Source organism: Callithrix jacchus, chromosome 8 (genome assembly GCF_049354715.1).
Source record: "Callithrix jacchus isolate 240 chromosome 8, calJac240_pri, whole genome shotgun sequence".
NCBI lineage: Eukaryota > Metazoa > Chordata > Mammalia > Primates > Cebidae > Callithrix > Callithrix jacchus.
The window spans coordinates 102,911,722-102,921,336 of NC_133509.1; the positions used below are offsets into that span (position 1 = coordinate 102,911,722).

Genomic DNA, 9,615 nt, shown 5'->3' on the forward strand with positions numbered 1-9,615 from the left:
ATGATAAGTTCTCATTTTTTTTAATGGATGAATATATTCCATTGAGTATACGTACGACATTTCATTATCCATTTTTCTGTTGATGGATACTTAGGTTGCTTCCAAATCTTGGCTATTGTGAATCGTGCTACAGTAAACATGAGAGTGCAAATATCTCTTCAATATACTGATTTTTCTTTCTTTTGGGTATATACCTAGCAGTGGAATTGCTAAATCATATGGTAACTCTATTTTTAGTGTTTTGAGGAAACTCCAAACTATTCTTCGTAGTCGTGCTAATTTAAATATGGACATTTGGTTTCCCCAGCACTGTTAATTAGAGAGACTGCCATTTCAATAATGTATGTTCTTGTCACCTTTATCAAAAATGAGCTCACTGTAGAAGTATGAATTTGTCTCTGAGTTATCTCTTTTGTTCCATTGGTCTTTGTTTCTGTTTATATGCCAGTACCCTGTCACTTTGGTTACGATAGCTCTGGAGTAGAATTTGAAGTCAGGTAATGTGATTCTTCCAGTTTTGTTCTTTTTGCTCAGGATAGCTTTGGCTATTCTGGGTCTTTTATGGTTCCGTGTAACTTTTAGGATTGTTTTTTCTATTGCTGTGAAGAATGGTATTGATATTTTAATAGAGATTGCATTGACTCTGTAGATTGCTTTGAGTAGTATGGACATTTTAACAGTATTGATTCTTTGAATTCATGAACACGGAATATCTTTCTATTTTTGTGTGAGTCCTCTTCAGTTTCTTTCACCAATGTCTTATAGTTTTCATTGTAGAGATCTTTCAATTCTCTGATTAAGTTAAATTCTAGGTATTTAATTTTATTTGTAACTTTAATAAAAGGAATGACCTTCTTGATTTCTTTTTCAGATTGTTTGCTGTTGATGTATAGAAATACTACTGATTTCGTATGTTGATTTTGTATCCTGCAACTTTACTCAAATTATCAGTTCTAATAAGTTTTTTTGGTGGAGTCTTTAGGATTTTCCAAAGATAAGATTATATCATTTGCAGACAAGATTAATTTGACCTATTCCTTTCCAATTTGGATGCCCTTTATTTCTTTTTCCTTTCTAATTGCACTAGCTCGTACTTCCAGTACTATTCGAATAACAGTGATGAAAGTGGGCATCCTTGTTGTATTTCTGGCCTTGGAGAAAAGACTTTCAGTTTTTCCTCATTCAGTATGATACTAGCTATGGTTCTGTCATACAGGACTTCTATTATGTTGAGTTATGTTCCTTCTACACCTAGTTTTTTGAGAGGTTTTATCAGGAATGGATGTTGGATTTTGTCAGACGTTTTTTCAGCATCACTTGAATTGATCATATGGTTTTTGTCCTTCTGTTGATATGACATATCACGTTCAGTGACTTGTATATATTGATCCATGCTTGCATCCCAGGGATAAGTCCCATTTTGTCCTGATGAATGATTTTTAAAAAATATTGTTGAATTCTATCTATTTCTTCTAGGTTTTATTTATTGCCAGGTAGTTGCTTATAGTGGCCTCTAATGAGTCTTTGCATTTCTGTGTTATTAGTTGTAATTCTTTTTCATTTCTGATTTTACTTCTTGGGTCCTCTGTCTTTTTTTCTTGGTCTGACTTAAAGTTTATCTATTTGTTTATCTTTTCAGAAAGTCAACTTTTCATTTCATTGATCTTTTGTATTTTTATTTATTTCTTCTCTCTTAGTTATTTCTATTCTACTAACTTAGGTTTGGTTTGCTCTAACTTTTCTGGTTTTTAAGGTGCAATACTAGGTTGTTTATGTGAATTTTTTTCTTTTGATGTAAGCACTTAATTGCTTTAAACTTCACTCTTAGTACTACGTTCTCTGTATCTGATAGGCTTTGGTATGTTGTGTGTCTATTATCATTTGTTTCAAGAAAATTTTCCGTTTCTTTTGTAATCACTTCATTGACCCACCGATCATTCATGAGCATGTTGTTTAATTTCCGTGTGTTTGTATAGTTTCCAAAATTTCTCTGGTTTTTCATTTCTGGTTTTATCCCATTGTGGTCAGAGAAGATACTTGATATTATTTTAATTTTATGGTACGCTTTAAGACTTGTTTGTGGTCTATGATATGGTCTGTCTTTGAGAATGATCCATGTGCTGAGGAAAAGAATGTGTATTCTTCAGCTGTTGGATGAAATGTTCTGTAAATATTAGGTTCATTTGGTCTGTTGTACAAATTAAATCTGATATTTCTTTGTTGATTTTCTGTCTGGATGATCTGTGCAGTGTTGAAAGTGGAGTGTTGAAGTCTCCAGCCATTATTGTATGGTGGTCTATTTCTTTTGCTTTAATGATATTTGCTTTATATATCTGAATGCTCCAGTGTTGAGTGCATATATATTTATAATTGTTATAGCCTCCTGCTGCATTGACACTTTTCTTTGATGACCTTCTTTGTCTCTTCTTATAGTTTTTCTCTTAAAAAAATTTTTTTTTTTTGAGACGGTGTTTCACTGTTGTTACACAGACTGGAGTGCAGTGGCACAATCTCAGCTCACCACAACCTCCGCCTTCTGGGTTCAAGCAATTCTCCTGCCTCAGCCTCCTGAGTAGCTGGGACTACAGGCGCGCACCACCATGCCCAGCTAATTTTTGTATTTTTAGTAGAGACAGGGTTTCACCTTGTTGACCGGGATGGTCTCGATCTCTTGACCTCGTGATCCACCCACCTTGGCCTCCCAAAGTGCTGGGATTATAGTCATGAGCCACCGCGCCAGGCCAGTCTTTTTTTTTTTTTTTTTTTTAACTGACACAAGTATAATTACTCCTGCTCTGTTTTGCTTTTCATTTGCATGAAATATCTTTTCCATCCTTTTATTTTTAGTTTATATATGTTTTTATAGGTGAAGTATATTTCTCGTAGGCAACAGGTCATTTGGTTTCCTTTTTTAAAAGTCTATTCAGCCAATTTATGTTGAATAGATTCATTGGAGGGTTTAGTTCATTTGCATTCAATATTATTATTGACAAGTAAGGACTTAGTTTTGCCATTTTGTTATTTGTCTTCTGGTGTTCTCCTTTCTTTTAGTGAAGGTGAGGTACATTATAATTTCATGCTTTTTACTTTTGGTCTATGTTTTAAGATTTGAGATTACCATAAGACTTGCAAATAGTATTTATAACTCATTATTTTAAACGGATAACTTAATACTGAGTGTATATGAGATCGCGCCATTGCACTCCAGCCTGGATAACAAGAGCGAAATTCTGTCTCAAAAAAAAAAAAATACTGAGTGTATAAACAAATAAGCAAAAATAAAACAAATACAGCTGTATACTTTTTCATCTCCCTGCTTTTTAAACTTTTTATTGTGTTTATCTTATTATACTAAACTCTACATTGAAAATTTGTTGTAGTTATTATTTCTGATCAGTTCATGTTTTCGTCTTTCTGCATAAGATATGAGTAGTTTATATACCACAATTACAGTGATAACAATATTCTGTGTACTTATTATTACCAGTGAAATTTGTACTTTCAGATTATTTTCTGTTGCTCATTACTGCCCTTTTCTTTCAGGTTAAATAATTCCCTTTAGCATTTCATATAGGACAGGTCTGGTATTGATGAAATATCTCAGCTTTTATTTGTCTGAGAAAGTCTTTATTTCTCCATATTTGAAGGATATTTTCACCAGATAGTCTGTTCTGTGGTAAAAGCGTTTTTTCCATGAGCACTTTAAATACGTCATGCCAATCTTTCCTGGCCTGTAAGATTTCCACTAAGAAGTCTACTGCCAGAGATATTGGAGCTTTATTTTATGTTATTTGTTTCATTTCTCTTGTTGCTTTTAAGATCTTTTCTTTATCCTTGACCTTTGCAATTTGATTATTAAATCCCTTAAGGTATTTTTTGGGTTAAATCTGCTTGGTGTTCTATAAATTTCTTATATGAATATTGACATCTTTCTTTAGGTTTGTTCTCTGTTATTTCCTTTTTCTTTCTTTTTCTTTGTTTTTTTGAGATGCAGTTTCACTCTTGTTGCCCAGGCTGGAGTGCAATGGCATGATCTTGACTCACTGCAATCTCCACCTCCCAGGTTCAAGTGATTCTTCTGCCTCAGCCTCCCTAATAGCTGGGATTACAGGAGCCTTCTACCACGCCTAGCTAATTTTTGTATTATTTAGTAGAGATGGGGGTTTTACTATGTTCACCAGGCTGGTCTCAAACTGCTGACCTCAGGTGATCCAGCTACCTTGGCCTCCCAAACTGCTGAGATTACAGGCGTGAGCCACTGCACCTGGCTTGTTATTATCCCTTTGGATAAACTTTCTATCCCTATCACTATACCTCCTCTTTAAGGCCAGTAACTCTTAGATATGCCCTTTTGAGGCTTTTTTTTTCTTTTTAGACAGAGTCTTGCTCTGTCACCAGGATGGAGTGCAGTGGCCCAATCCTGGCTCACTGCAACATCCGCCTCCTAGGTTCAAGCAATTTTCCTGCCTCAGCCTCCCAAGTAGCTGGGACTACAGGCGCATGCCACCACACCCAGCTAATTTTTGTATTTTTAGTAGAGACAGGGTTTCACCATGTTGACCAGGATGGTTGCAATCTCTTGATCTCGCGATTCGCCTGCCTCGGCCTGCCAAAGTGCTGGGATTATAGGCATGAGCAACCATGCCTGGCTGATATGCTTCATTCTTTTCCATTCTTTTTTCTTTTGTCTCCTCTTACAATAGAAAGAGTTTTATTGGATTTACAGTTTCATGTGACTGGGGAGACCTCACAATCATAGCAGAAGGTGAAAGGCATGTCTCATGTGGTGACAGACAAGAGAAGAGAGCTTGTTCATGGAAACTCCTGTTTTTAAAACCGTCAGATCTCTTGAGACTCATTTACTATCACAGGAACAGTGCAGTAAAGACCCACTCCCATAATTCAGTCACCTCCCACTCGGTTTCTTCCCTGACACATGCGAATTGTGAAAGTTGCAATTCAAGATGAGATTTGGGTGGGGACACAGCCAAACTATATCAGTAGGGAAGCTTGACAGCCTTCAGTCTGTGGCTGAAGGCCTGAGAGCCCCTGGAAAATAACTGGTGTGAGTCCAAGAATCCAAAAGCTGAACTTGGAGTCTGATGTTCCAGGGCCGGAATCATCCAGCATGGAAGAAAGATGAAGACTAGAAGACTCAGCAAGTCTGTACATTCTACTTGCTTCTGCCTGCTTTATTCTAGCCATGCCGGCAGCTGATTAAATAGTACCCACCCAGTTGAGGGTGGGTCTTTCTCTTCCAGTCCACTAACTCCAATTTTTTTTTTTTTTTTTTTTGAGATGGAGCTTGGCTCTGTTGCCCAAGCTGGAGTGCAGTGGTGTAGTCTCGGCTCACTGCAACCGCTGCCTCCCAGGTTCAAGTGATTCTCCTGCCTCAGCCTCCCAAATAGCTGGGATTACAGGCGCCCACCACCATGCTCAGCTAATTTTTGTATTTTTAGTAGAGATGGGGTTTCACTATGTTGGCCAGGCTGGTCTTGAATTCCTGACCTCAGGTGATCTGCCTGCCTCGGCCTCCCAAAGTGTTGGGATTACGGGCATGAGCCACCATGCCTGGCTAACTCAAATGTTAATCTCCTTTGGCAGCACCCTCAAAGACACACCCAGGAAGAATACTTTGCATCCTTCAATCCAATCAAATTGACAGTATTAACCATCATAGCCCTAATTCCAATGACTTGTGTCTTAATAGAGAGAAGGAGATTTGAGTATAGAGACCCAGAAGAGACACATAGGGAAGAATGCCATGTAAGACAGAGGTAGAGATTGGAGTGATGTAGCTACAAGCTAGAGAAGGCCAAGGATTGCCAGGAACCACCGTATGGTAGGAAAAGGCAAAGAATTATTCTTTTCTAGAGCCTTCAGAGGAAGCATGGCCCTGCTAATACTTTGATTTCAGACTTCTAGCATGCAGAACTGCCAGAGAATATATTCCTATTATTTTAAACCACCTAGTTTGTGGTACTTTATTATGGCAGACCTAGAAAATGAATACATGGTGTAGAGAACAAAAAGTTTGGTTATCTCTAACTTAGCCTATTATAATTAGCTAACCATCTATCTCTATTTTCTTCTTGGCTTTGTTCCATCAGTACATGCTGCTCACTGCTGCCAGGTTACTCATCCTAAAACAATCTCTGTGTATGATTCCACTACATGACATATCCAGAAAAGGAAAATATAAGTGGTCCCTTTTAGCCAAGGATGAGAAAATTTAAGTCTTAAGGAAAAAAAAAAGACACAATTAGTTAAAACACATTTAATACATAAAAATGATATATATCAATGAAAAAAATACTCCACACCTCACTGGAAACCATTGAAGAAACTATGGCACTAATTTCTTAGTCTGAAATGGGCAATTTAAAGGAAAGAAGCATTTATCCCATCTTTTATGTTAACTGTATTTCAGGAAAATCAAGTAGTAACTCTTTACAGAAAAATTCTAACTAATAAATTTGGAAGCAATGATAGAAGACCATCATTTTGCAACTTCTAAAAATATATATTTAGGTAATAATCATCAATGAATATTTTAAAATTTGATTAGTGATATTGACCCTTTACATGTAATATATTTTGCAAATATTTTCTTTTAGTTTTCTTTTGACTTTTTGGACTTTTTTGCTATGTGTAAATTTTCGTGTAGTAAAATATATTTATATTTTCTTTTATTATGTCTAGATTTTGAGTCATAGTTGGAAAGTCTTTCACTGCACTGAGATTAGAGAGGAAGACTCTCATGTATTCTGCAGTTATGCATATACAGTTGATTCTCATTTCTTGTAGACTTTGTGTTTGTATATTTGCCTCCTTGTCAGGATTTATTTGTAATACCCAAATTAATGATCTTGGTGCTTTCAGGGTCATTTGCAGACATGTGCAGAGCAGGAAAAAATTGAGTCACCAATGTGCATGTTCCCATCTGAGGCTGAATAAGGTGATACTCTACCTTCTTATTTCAGCTGTCATATTGTAAACAAGTGTTCTTTTTGTCGGGAATGCCACCTCTCCCAAAACACATGGTCTGAGAGTGTGGAAGAATAGTTCTCCAAAAGAAATAGGGTATATCGAATACTACAACAAATTCTCACTTCCAAGTGAGAGCTAAACATTCGGTATTCATGGACACAAAGATGGGAACAGTAGACACTGGGGACCACTAAAGAGGGAAGTTAGAGAGTGGGCAAGGGTTGCGAAACTGACTACTGGGTACCATGCTCACTATCTGCATATTCTAAACCTCAGCATCACGCAATGTATCCTTGTAACAAACCTGTGTGTATGCACCCCCAAATCTAGAATAAAAGTTGAAATTATGTTTTAAAAAAGAAATTGGGTGTGTTTATCAGAAGAAGGGGGGAATTAGGTGTCAGTCAGTCAGAAATAACTGTTTACTGTAATACCTGAGTAAGCTTTTTGGATAGATTTGAATTGGTGAATGAATAAATTGGATCTTGAAGAAAGGAAAGGTACTTTTCTTTTCTCAAAAGTACCAGCAATAGCTGACTATTTTTTCAGAGTGGATTCCTCTAGCCTTATTGGCTTTTATCATCTTTGCTGGAGGGAAATGACATTGGTTTAAGTATTGAGTGCGAAGGAAGATAGCAAGAGGATCTTGTTTGCCTGCAGCTTTAGTCCTGCCTTTTAGACCTACTGCCCTTTAAAGACACTTAAAAGACCTTGCCCAGCTTTCCTCTTGACTTTGGGGGCAAAAATATGTCATTTGTATATAAGAGTTGGATTTATAAGATTGTATATCAAATTGCATACACAAGAGTTGGATTTTCTTGGTTAGTATTGTCTAAAGTTACAACATGTAAATAGTCTCTGTCCTTACTTTCTAAGCCTGCCAGTACAAAAAAATTAATATTTCTGTTTAGGACCTAAAGTTTTTTTCCTCTCTAGCTCTTATTTAGGGAGAATATGTAATCTAAATGTTTAAATAGGAGTAGAGGAAGTAGCCAAAAACTTTTCAACAGTCTAGTTAAAATACACAATAGCATGTGTTTAAAGTAAATCTTCAGAAGAAATATTGGAAGATCCTGAATAAGATAATATATCATGAACCACAAAGGCATGCCTTGCTAAGTAAAAGTGGGAGGAAGCAGTACATACTCTATTAGGGGGTCAGAGATCTTTAAATAGAAGTTTCTCTGGCCATCTGGTTCCCATATGGGTAGTTGAAGGCTTAAAGAAATTTCCAAGCTTGCTGGAAATTTCTATCTGCCGACTTTTGCATTGAGTTAAATGCCATCATATTTTACTGCCTCATACATTTACATTAACACTTTCCCTTTAAATTTACACAAATGATTTTTTTTTTTGAGACTGGTCTCACTTCGTCGCCCAGGTTGGAGTGCAGTGGTGCTCATGGTTCACTGCAGCCTCAATCTCCTGGGCTTACGTGGTCCTCCCACTTCAACCTCCTGAGTAGTTGGGACTACAGGTGCATGCTACTGCACCTGGCTAATTTTTGTATTTTTTATAGGGATAGGGTTTCACCATGTTGCCCAGGCTGGTCTCGAACTTGTGGCCTCAAGTGATGTGCCACTGAAGTGCTTTGGCCTTCCAAAGTGCTAGGATTGCAGATGTGAGCCACAGTGCCTGGCAGGAATGTATTTTTTATTAGAAACTTAAGAACCCACCTCAAAGCTTGGGCTTGGAAGTCTATGGAGGCTTTATTCATTTTAGCCACAGACACGGATAAGAGGCACTCTAAGTTAAACCTGTGCATTTTGGTACTAGGCCAATCTGGGTTCTACCCAAATTTTTCATGTTTTAGATGTGTGACCTTAGACAAATTAATCTCTCTAGGCCTTACTGCCCTCAAGTATAAAGTAGTTATTATTAATACATTCAACAAATATTATTAGCCACTCTTCTATGTGTTGGGGTATTCCAGTGAATAAAATAATGACAACCTCTTTCTTTGTGCCGTTTCCAGTCTAATGGTAGGGGAGGGAGGAAGCAATAAAAAGTAATTGCATGTTAAAAATAGTAAGTGCTATAAGCAGAGAAAAAGTAGAGCAAGGTAAGGGAGATACTGAATAGGGAAGAAAGCAGGTGCAGAATTAGGGTACTCAGGGTTGGCATCATTGAGCCAGTGACATTTGAGCAAAGACTTGAATGAGGTTTCAAAAGGCTTGCTCTGGTATTGCTGAATTGAGAATAGACTGTAGGGGCATTAAGTATAAGAGAAGGGAGAATCATTAGGAGGTTTTCCTAGTAACCTAGGTAACAGATTTTGTTAGGCTGTTCTTGCTTTGCTGTAAAGGAATACCTGAAACTGGTTGATTTATAAGAAAAGAGATTTAATTAGCTCATGACTCTACAGGCTCTGTAGGAAACATGGCGCCAGCATCTGCTCAATGTCTGCAGAGGCCTCAGGGGAGCTTTTACTTACAGTAGAAAGGGAAGCAGGAGCAGGCCCATCACATGCAAGAGCAAGAGAGAGTAGAAGGTGAAGTCCCCAACACTTTTGAACCACCAGATCTCTTGAGAACTCACTCACTAGCATGAACACAGTACCAAGCCATGAGGGATCTGCCCCTGTGACCCAAATACCTTGCACTAGGCCCCATTTCCCATGTTGGG

At 37.4% G+C, this 9,615-nt stretch overlaps 1 protein-coding gene across 12 annotated transcripts in view; it reads left to right on the forward strand.

Annotated features, from left to right (window-relative positions):
* The window catches only part of RAD51B (RAD51 paralog B), a 642,672-nt gene that overhangs the window by 78,465 nt on the left and 554,592 nt on the right, over positions 1-9,615 (forward strand). The window lies entirely within an intron of this gene.